Source organism: Crocodylus porosus, unplaced genomic scaffold (assembly GCF_001723895.1).
Source record: "Crocodylus porosus isolate Cpor-Errol unplaced genomic scaffold, CroPor_comp1, whole genome shotgun sequence".
Taxonomy (NCBI): domain Eukaryota; kingdom Metazoa; phylum Chordata; order Crocodylia; family Crocodylidae; genus Crocodylus; species Crocodylus porosus.
This window is the reverse complement of record NW_017728915.1, coordinates 386,181-396,270: the sequence shown is the minus strand read 5'-3', so window position 1 is coordinate 396,270 and position 10,090 is coordinate 386,181. Positions and strand designations below refer to the sequence as shown.

At 40.2% G+C, this 10,090-nt stretch overlaps 2 protein-coding genes across 2 annotated transcripts in view; both read right to left on the bottom strand.

Annotated features, from left to right (window-relative positions):
- The window catches only part of LOC109310322 (sphingomyelin phosphodiesterase 3-like), a 250,464-nt gene that overhangs the window by 167,996 nt on the left and 72,378 nt on the right, over positions 1-10,090 (bottom strand). The window contains exon 2 of the mRNA XM_019535404.1: positions 4,692-4,766. The gene's annotated coding sequence lies outside the window, so the exon portion shown is untranslated. The remainder of the gene's footprint in view (positions 1-4,691; positions 4,767-10,090) is intronic.
- Positions 1-10,090, bottom strand: part of LOC109310321 (sphingomyelin phosphodiesterase 3-like) — an 80,009-nt gene that overhangs the window by 42,894 nt on the left and 27,025 nt on the right. The gene's annotated exons all lie outside the window — the stretch shown is intronic.

The window sequence follows — 10,090 nt, the reverse complement described above, 5'->3', positions numbered from 1 at the left end:
AAAGGCCACTTGCCTGTAAACCCAGTCTCTCAGTCCAAGGCACTTTCCTCTGTTCCCAGGCCCACAGCATTGTTCAGCCAAAATCCTGGTCCCTTCAGGAGCCCTGCTGCCCTGCAGCCATGAGCTCCTCACTTCTTGGTTGCTGGGGAGAGACTACCTGACTACCAGTGCAGGCTCTGGGTTTATATAGCTCTAACCTGAGATCTCTTCCAGTTAGGTGGGTCCCTCATTAGCTCTCCTCTATCACCTGCTCTCTTAAAAGAGCAGGCACATCCCAGTGCAGTGTCCTGCTACAGTTACCCAGAGAGGCTGTGGACTCTCCATCTTTGGATGTTTTTAACACCTGGCTAGACAAAGCCTTGGCTGGGATGATCTAGTTGGGGATGGTCCTGCTTTGAGCAGGGGGGTATACTAGATGACCTCCTGAGGTCCCTTCCAATCCTAGTTTTCTATGATTCTATTATTTCAAAAAATTTCTAACATTTAAAAATGTAGGTAGAAATTCAGCCAGATCAATTCCTTCATGAAAAATTTTGTTTTCACTTAATTCATGTTTTTGACAGAAAAAGTTCCTTTAGCTTTAATGGGAATTGAGGGCACATGAGACCTTGCATAATTACATTTATAATACTCTTTGAACTCTGACTGTGTAAATTAACAGCTGGGATTATAGAATCTAGGAAAAAAGCTAGATAAATCCTAGTTGAAGAAAAAAAATTAAGATAGGCATACAGGGGAAAAAATGAGCCAGTCCTCCATTTTTGTTATAGAGTAGAAGCATGATCACCAGATAAATTTAAATGCAATAATTTAGAAGCATTCAAATGAAGAACTACTATGCGTAGGGTACAATCAGCCTGTGGTTCTCGTCTCCTCACTAGGTCACTGAAGGTCACATTGCGGCTGGATTTCTAAATGATTTATATAATTTTATGACCATTATTAAGAATTAAAGTTAGACAGGCCAAAAAAGAAGGATAACTACGTTTCATGCCGCAAAACATAAGATCTTTATCAATCAGGAACATGATGGTTAGTAAGAAATTTTTTCTTACGCATAACTGCATGGGCAAGTTCATTTGTCTTCCTTTAAAACACCTGCTACTGGCCATTATCAAATCTGTACGCTCACCTGCTTCAATAAAAGCATTTGTATAAAATATCTATTGTAAATACACAGTAAAAGTCAAATTATTTAATAAACAATGTAAAAATACTCTGCATACCAAACCTATCTTATTATGTAATGTTTAACTTTATTTATATAACAATGGATTTGGGCATGCAGTTTATTTATAAGATGGTATTACTACAAGTGCCAATTGCCTTGATTGCTATGAAAGCAGTTTCAATAATTTTGTTAACTTTACAGATGAGACCTCAAGCTTAAATGCACATTTACCAACCTAGTACTACACCCCACCGGGGCCTTGCTCAATAGGGCTCAGGCGGCCTTGGCCCTCGGACACCCTTTCCAGGTCCTATGCCCCACTGGGCTCCTCACAATTGGGCTCAGGTGGCCTCAGCCTTACCTGGCCCCAGACCCCTTCTTGGGTTCTATGCCCCACTGAGGCTTCTTGCCTGCACCCACACTGGGCTCCTCCCGATATTGCCCACACTGGGGCCGGGGTCGGGACACCCCCAAAACGCAGCGCCCTCTCCGGTGCCAGGAACCCCCCCACTACTGGGGAGCTCCTATGAGGCCTCCTCCAACCCCTGCAGCCTCGCCCAGTCCTCCGGTGTTACACAACAACAAAACAGAAAACACAAAGCCCCTGGCTATAACATAAATCCCAAACCAACCTGGCTATCCCTATCCCTATCCCTATCCCTATCCCTATCCCTATCCCTATCCCTATCCCTATCCCTATCCCTATCCCTATCAGGGTTCTCTCCACCCATACCATCATGCCAACGCTGCTCAGGCCATGAGACTTCCCTGCTTAGTCCAGCTTCTTCGGCTGCCAAAGGGGAACTGACTCTAGCCTCAGCCTCACTGTTTATATAGGCCAGGCCCTGCCCCCTTCTGGTCAGCTGACCAGACTGGTTGTCTCAGCAACCCACACCTGTGCTGCCCTGGTAAGTGGCAGCTGAGCCCATATTACAGGCTTAGTGCCCTGCTACAATGACCTTTTTATCTCACCTTAAGTGCTGCAAGAGGAGGACATTAGTTCTGATGATCTCTTCCTAAAACACTGGACTTCCCTGAATTATTTTTAATTGAAAAATCAATTTATATGTGGCAACAATTGCGATTCAGTGGTGAAAACTTAATGTCTTTAAAACAAACTAAACAATTATACCACAACACAAGATTCAATGTGGACAGAACTCAATGCATCAAACTTCACACTATTTTCTTAAAAGCCTTTCTTTTAGGCTAAGTATAGACAGTCAAAAAGCCCAAGGCTGAATTGATTCAACCTTTGCAGGTTAGTCTAAACTGTGTAGATTGAACCAATAAGCAAGTAAACAGACATTCACTTTTGATTCTGAAAATGCAGCCACATGCCTGCAGTGGCCAGAAGCTGGGGGCGCTAGACGATGCCTCCTTGCTCCACTAGAGCACACAGCTTGGGCCAAAGGTAGCCCACCCAACCTGTGAGGGGGGTCTAGCAGGGAGGTGCAAAGCATCCAGAGATGCTGATGCTGGGGGGACTGAGAGTTAACTTGAATCTGGAGGGGATCTGGGACAGAAGTTCAATAAACTGATTTAACTTAAATCAGTTAATTCTGATACTACATCCATCCAGGTTCATCTTAAACCAGTTTTGGCCATTTAAAAGTGGTTTATATCACTGAACTTCTGTTGTGTTACAGATTTGAACTGGTTTCTGATCACTTATACCAGTTTATATGTAATTTCTGTCCCTAGCCTTACTTAAGATGGAACTGAAATAGTTGTCAGACTTATCTTAAATCTCCACCACTGCTTCACACATTTCAATTTCTAGATATGGGTTTAGAAAAAATTAAATCACACCTTTTTTCTCCATATAACCAATTATGCCAACAATGAAAAGTCATAGTGAATTTTCTTGCATTGAATATCTTGTCATGTGGCATCTTGAAGTAGAAGCACCATACCAAACAAACTTAAAACATATACTGTTTTCTGGTGATACTTCAGACATAATGCGAGGACAGATAAAGCAGCAAATGCCATTAAAGATTAAAAGAAATACAAAACTATATATGCCAATATCCTGCTGTTAAAGAAAAAACAGGTCAAATTCCATAGGACTGAATCAGCTTTTATTCATACCAAGTTTTCATTAACTGTGACACGTGGAGGAGACTTTGCAGGATTAAGTCTGTTGCTGCTGTTGAAAGCACTGAGAAGAGAAAAAACTGCTCAGAGTTCAATGAAAATATTGTCCAACATTCAGAGAATGTTGAACTTTCTCAAGTTCATCAAGAAAAGATAACCTACTCTGCTAACAGTTTTCTCTTTCTTTTATAGACAAGATTTTTTTCTAACTATATGCCTCTTCGTCAATATACTTATTGTTAGGAGAACTTGATATGTGTAGTGCATCACTACTAGTTCTCCCAAACCTTCTTCTTTACATGAACAGGCACTTTCTAGTTGGAATTCTCTGCTTCAGGAGATACTGCCATAATAGGTTTACTAGGTTTTACAAGGGAAAAAAACCCAATAAAATCTGGTCGAATTTTAGATCTCGTCAAAACACCTTTACTGAAATCACAAAGCTTTGTGGAAGTAGTGAGTATATTTTTGTTGTTTTTAAGAACAATTTTAAAAATATTTGAAACAAGCATTTTTGAGGGGTTTTTTTAAACTTACAGTGTTTTATTTGAAATTTCCCCAGCAACAGCTTTCTGTTTTTGCCTAGTTCCAAGTACTAGTGTATCAAATGATGCAACTAAAATTAGATGATAGGTCCTGCTCCCACATGTGAACTGATTGCCAGCTTGGAGATTGATCCCTGCCATAACCTATTAACAGTAACCTTGGGCATTTGTTCATCTCCTGTAGATCACCGAGTGAGAGCCATTCTGAACGATTCCTATAGCGCTGATGTTGGTGCACTTCAGACCTGTTTATGTTCATCTTAGTTCCCCTTACCCACATGTTACTTAAGAGTGCCATTTTCCCTTGTTTCTAGGGAATAAAATGACAGGTCGTAGAAACTGAATAATAATGCTGGAAACAGAGGAATAATTTCAGTTAAATTAAATCCATCCTAAAAATTTATACTTTGAAGTTTTTATAAAGTAAAACAACCCCCCATAACAACACCAATTATTTTTCCCATCCTTTGTAAACTCTGGAACAGCAATCATCTCTTACTATATATTAACAGTACTTAGTGCAATATGACCCGAGTTCCTGTTGAAGATTCTAGGCACCACCATAATGCAAGTAGTTAATCTAAGTGCTATTTCCAGTAACTGAGTAAAACACCAGATAAAACAAACATTCGACAGGAAGCATAAAATACACAATGGAGTATTTAGTACAGGTACAGAATATCTGCTAGTACAGGTTCTTAGCCAGTTAAAATTTAATTTTTACTTAAGCCTACAGCAAAAAGTACAGTTCTTCCAGTATTTTCGCGATCATTGGAAATACTACACCATTAGTAAACTAATATAGATTGTTGCCTCCAAGGTTGCCTCTTCAAACCTTGTTTGAAGACACAATTATAGGACCATAATTAACATACCTGGAGAAGAATGCTGGTACTTTGTTCTCTCTCAAGTTTTCATTCAGTCTTTGCTGCTTCAGGTTAAGTGTTAACCTGAAAGTAGAATAATAGTAGTTAAAATTATTTATGAGGAAGGGTAAAGTAACTGCCTCAGTTTATTTATGCATACCAAAGACACTAATCTTAGCGTCACACTTTTCTGTTTTTCTCATAATATTCATGCAAAAAATACAGCTAACTTGTGCATATTATTATAGTAGATGTTTATAAAAGTGAGCCATACTCAACCAAATCTAAGATGCATCTCAACACAATTGTGGTAACTGCATATGAATAAGGAATCCAACCTGCACTGGCAATTTTTAATACACAATCATGTTAACCTAGCTTTGAAAATCAGCCTCTTAATAAGTTCTTGTTCTTCAATTTAATTTTGGTATAATGGTTCATCCTGTTCTGAAAACAAAACAAAACTCACTTTTCACCAACCAGGATTTAGTTAGGTGCTTATAAAATCAATTATTTAAAATTATTAATTCAAATTATTTAAAATCAATTATTTAAAACTATATCAAACCATAGTAGAACAAATATTGAGATTTTTAAAAAATCTTTTGAGTATGGAGTCATGTTATAAGATTTAAATGTGCATACATATCAAATCACTTATAAAAAAAACAAAATAAGTTTCATCATCAAATAGGCAGAGCGGTAAATTTTGCTACTTATGCCAGACAATTAATGCTGCCCTTTTATTACTAACAGGAATGGAATTTTGCCAGTAATGGATATACTCTAGCAACAAAGCTAAAACAGAACAGGTCTTTAATTTTGTTGCAATGGAGTACAAAAGATTATTCTAGAAAAGCCTTCCAGAATTTGTCATCCTGTAAGTGAACAGAGGAGTCATCTTTATTTGGAATAGAAATGGTTCATGTTGTTCAAAATATTGGTTCTCAAAAACTAGAAAAAATTGGGGAAACATATTTTTTTCCCTCTACAGCAAATGGAAAGAATATAATACAATATATATGAAAAGTTCAGCTCCAGGAAGAAAAGAAAGGGAGAATGAGCACCTCTCTAATAATGAAAAAATGCTAAGGAATTATTTTTCTTTAAGGGATTATTCACACTTAACTGTCAATAAATACCAAGACATGTTAAAGAAAGCATTAATTTATTGTAAGATAACTTGCATCTGAATTATATAGTATTCTAACAAGACATTCAAATAACTGAAGTGAATGATACTCATGTTTTGTGTTATAGTCTGCAAAGTCTCATGTTTCACATAGTAAGAAAAATGTTTATTAAAAAAAACTTACGTAATGAAAATACCTGAATCACTGAGACCTCCATCACATCTTTCACTTAGTATAAATAATAGGGCTGTACATATTCCATGTGAGAAACATGGAATCTACCAACTCTAAAGTAAGGGCAAACAGGGGGCTAAAAGCACACTTCTCTGCAGTTACTCATCTCAACTTACTGCCTGGAATAGCAACCTCATGGCATCTCCTTCGCAGGAATTTTGGACAGCAGTTTAACTAAGGTGGGACAACTGGTGTAGCAGCCAGAGTAGGGGGTGGGGAGTTGTGGTGAAGGGTGAGAAGACAGAAAAATTATAGCTGCCATTGCAGTCGCTGGCAACATCAACAGCCAGAGGTCACTGCTGCCCCTATGTGTTGCTGCTGCCCCTGGCACCCAGTTGCCTTGTTACGCCTCTGATTTTGGACCTTTGGTAAAATGATGCAGAGTATTGATGCCTCAGTAGGACCAAATGTTCTCTATGCCCAATGATTTCAAACACTTGAGCACTTACTGCCACTAAATCCATATAAATTTCTAAGGTTTAGATAAATATGTTGGCACCAATCCCTCCCACAAAAGTCAAAACTTACATTGACTAATGGGAACAAGAACAAATTCTGTAACTCTCCCTATTAATGTAATGTTCTTCAGTACTTAATTCTTGGCTCTGGGGATGTAGTGTTTAAGGGTACAACTCTGCAACCTCTACTAATGCTCAGTACTCCTGTTGAATTTCATCAGATAACTATGGGCAAACATAGTAGGATGAGCAAGAGTTACCGCACTAGGTCTACACCAAACAGAAAAGTTTGAGTAAGTACAATAGCATACACTACACCCTCCTAAAATACTAACAATTATGGAATAAAAGAAATTCCAGCCTAAGAAGCCAGACTTCTGATATTCTCCAGGTTCTTTGGTGGAATGTTTGCCAGACAATAACATTATACTTTGTTTACTTGAGGTGAGATTGTCCTACCCCTCCATGAAACTTGTCAAATAAAGAGTGTATATAATATACATATAGCTAAGTGCAGGGAAATGTAGGTTGTTTCCCAGAGGAACTCTTGGACTAGCTCTTCTACCTGGATTTTCAAGTCTCCGATAGACTTCAAAAGAAACCAAAGAATTCCCTTTTCCACCATAGGTTCTTAGCATTCTTTCCTTGCAAGGGGAAAGCAAAACAAATGCATAAAATTCAGGCATACATGGAAAAACAAAACCAAAATAAACATGCATTGAAACGCATGTAAGAGACCTTAAAAAACACAACAACAAAAAACAAAAACAGAGTTCTCCAAGTTTCTAATTTAATGTTACTGAAAGAGATTAGGATATGAAACAATTTACTTTAATAGTATAACTAGTGGTGCTCAATCTCCCACCCATGCACATAATCTAACCAGCAGGGCCATATCATTCAGCCTGCAGGGCTCCCCACAGGTCTGGTAATTTGGAAGCAGAGAACCCATGACAGCATTAACTGCTGTGGTTCTCACGGTGTCACTCCATGCCTCAATCCAACACATGAGGATGGACCAGCATGTCACACTCCACCACAGCCAAATCTAGTATTTCAGCCCCATGCTGGATCTGACCCATGGACCAACCTGATACATGCACCAGCCTCATGCCACTGATCACACCCAGAGGTTGAGCACCACTGGTTTAAACCAAAAAGCAACTTGTGCTTCTTGTGACACCAATTGTGCAGCTATTAGTAACTTTTCACACATTAGTGAAAAGCTTTGTTTAAATGAAAAAAGATTTGATGGGCTTTAAAAAAATAAAAACAAAAATAATGGAATGGAATGGAATAACTTTTCAGCTCCAGACCATGTTTTATCTTTCAGTCACCAAAGTCTCTGGCTTCAGCAAAGATATTTGCTTAAGTCAGAGTTTCCCAAACCTTTTGGGTTACACTCCACTGTGGTAAAGCCTGGGACTCTCACATATTCCTAATTCAGGTTGTAACAGGGACTCAAGCAAGAGCCCTGTTACTTGGGCTAGCTCTGGGAGGAGTGACCTCCAAATGCACCCTGCAAGGTGGAGAGGATTTCACACCTGGAAAAAGGTTGGATAAAACCAGCAGCAGGACATTTACAGATTGCCTTTGGGCACCAGAAGAGAAACATGGGGGTAAATGAGACCCTAGAGAGAAATAAATGGAAAGATGTCTAACCTGTGACTGGGAAGGACATTGTGCACTTCAGACTACCTGAGGATTCAACAGGTCAGATCCTGATGAACACTGATACAAAGAATTGTGGTGCTGTGGTGAGTCTGGAGGGATGCTGAAGTGACAGGAACAGGCTTGACAGAGAGCTGAATAAAAGACTGAGTCTTTGGGACAGTGTGTGGGGAAACGGAGCCTTCTAATAAGTCTTTGACTCCATGGGACAACAACTGCTTAGGAAATAATCAGAACTGTGGAGTAGCTGCAGAGAACTGCCCCCAACACGAGCTATGGATGCAGAGTGAAAGACACGGGGATTGCATTATGCTAAAGAGGCAATTAGCAGTTTAGATTACTTTAAACAAAGTATCCCCAAAAGTTTCAGTTCAGAGTTTTTCTCACTTTCAAGTCAACTACCTTTGCCAATGAAGTAATTGGTAAGGATACTGTTACTATATCCTCTACTTTTAAAAAAATAAACCTTTGATTTGAGCATGTAACATCTGGGTTCTAGTCTTTGATTACAGGCTTTAACAACTTACTGATCTCCTTCTTTTTCTTATTAAATTTAAGTTGTGGCAGAAAAGTACAGAGAAAACAAGAAGATATTGTTTACACATTTTACACAGGTCACTGCAGCTTCCCTCACCACCAATTGTCATGGATTTTCTGTGCCAGCAGCAGCTGAAGTTGGGTGGAAGCAGCAGTACAAGAGTGGCTGAAACTGGTGAGTGAACAGGGCAGCAGACAGTGGAAGCAGTTTGCAGGAAGTGTGCTGGGAGCAAAAGAAGGAAAGGGAAGAAGAAGAGAAAGAAGAGGAAGGCACTAGGCACTAGATACTGCTCTGGGAAAGTAAGTGATCCAGGGTTGCCTGTGTACCTAGCTTGCTAAGGGTTTGTTTGGTAGGCTGTGTGTGTTTTGGGCATGTGCTCTGAAAAGCTGAGAGTGTTGCCAGCTGAGCGATTGCTGCCTATGCTTAACAAAGGTCCCAGTGGGGGGTGGAGCCAATCCATGCGCAGCAGGGTATAAAAGAAGACTCCCTGAATGACCAGGGAGAGTGCAAATGGGGGAAGCAGTTTGCCTCCCCCTCCCCACCTTTGAGGGGGGAGCCTTTAAGCTTGGTAAGAGCAAGCAGGGGGAAAAAAGAACCTTTCAGGACCAAGTGACAGTAAATGGGCCAGTTTACAGGTAAGCTTGCTGGGGAAGGTGTGCTTGGAAGAAGGGCCGTAAGACTGAGAAGACAGATTAAGAGACTTAAGGAAATGGCTGGAGGGTGTCACAATGCCAGAACCACTGCCACTGCTTGCAACTGTGATGTGACTGTCCAGGCAAGATTGTTAGGAAGCGACAGGATCCACCTGAAAAAGAGAGAGGCTTGCTAACCTAGTGAGGAGGGATTTAAACCAGGTTCTCCAGGGGATGGAGACTAAAGTTCTGAAGTAAATGGGAAAGTAAGTTACCTGGAGGAAGCACAAGCTGGAGTAGGCAACAGGGGAGGCCTTCTCATTTGTCCTGAGAAATCAGGGCAAATTGGCTTGTTACCTTAGGTTCCTGTACGCGAATGCACAGAGCCTGGGAAACAAGCAGGAAGATTTGGAAATCCTTGTACAGCCACAGGACTATGACATGGAATAACAGAGACTTGGCAGGATAGGATGTATGACTGAAGCACTGCCACAGATGGGTATAAACTATTCAGGAAGGAGAGGCAGGAGAGAGGAGGACAAGGAGTTGTATTTTATGTAAAAGAGCCATATAATTGCTCAGAGCTCTGGTATGAAACTGGAGATGGGGTCAGCAGGAAGAGCAACAAGGGTCATGTCATGGTATGGGTCTGCTACACACCACCAAATGAGGAGGAAGTGGTAGATGATGCTTTCTTCAAACAGCAAGAGGGGATTTCCTCATCACAGGCCCTGGTTCTCAT